An 812-nucleotide genomic window follows, 5' to 3' on the forward strand; every position below is an offset into this window, starting at 1 on the left:
GATCACCTCCGTGAATGCCCTGTTTCTGCATTTCTTTCAGCTGTCTCTACACTTCCGCACCATAACGTCTTTCCTGCAAAACATGATAAAAACACATCAAAACCAATATAAAAAGGCCTTAGACACACACAACTTGTTAAGTGAAAATGTATTAGAAATACCATAAAATCACGGTATATCAACACCCTGAACTTAAATTCGTTGTTTGTCCTCAAGCGACGCACTACAACTCTAAACGACACTTGTATAGAAGAATGCATAGCAAGCCCAAGCAGTCACATGGCTCTCTACCCCCCTAATTGTTCAAGTGCACATTCGTTCTCTTAGACTCGACAAGCTAATTCATGTGGTTCATACCATGACATAGATCGACCAACTGACACACAACATACCCCTTCTCACTATCACCAAGATACCAACTTTCCGATAATGTAACTAGTGCCCTTACTTCAAACGAAATCCCCTTTTTCCTAGAATGACTGGCATTCATGGTACAAGGATTTATTCAACACTCACACTCAGAAGTAATTTCAAAAACAGTTAGTGCTCAATGCCATAAGCTTGCCCTTATTTTCACTGCTCAGACTCTCCAAAATAGACTCTAGGATCACAATAGGACTTTCTTGGCTTGTAACGTAGGCTCAGACTCAGGTGTGGTACATTTGGGTGCTGTTTAGTGACTTTCTGCCCTCCTTGACATTACACTAGGCTTTCAACCTCTTTTTGCCCTGTTTCTGCCATACAATCGTTTTACTTTCTTTCCCTTTATTTTCTTCAACCACGAATGCGACTTCAGGTTTTGTAGCTCCTTT

Source organism: Solanum tuberosum, unplaced genomic scaffold, assembly GCF_000226075.1.
Source record: "Solanum tuberosum cultivar DM 1-3 516 R44 unplaced genomic scaffold, SolTub_3.0 scf00005, whole genome shotgun sequence".
Taxonomy (NCBI): Eukaryota; Viridiplantae; Streptophyta; class Magnoliopsida; order Solanales; family Solanaceae; genus Solanum; species Solanum tuberosum.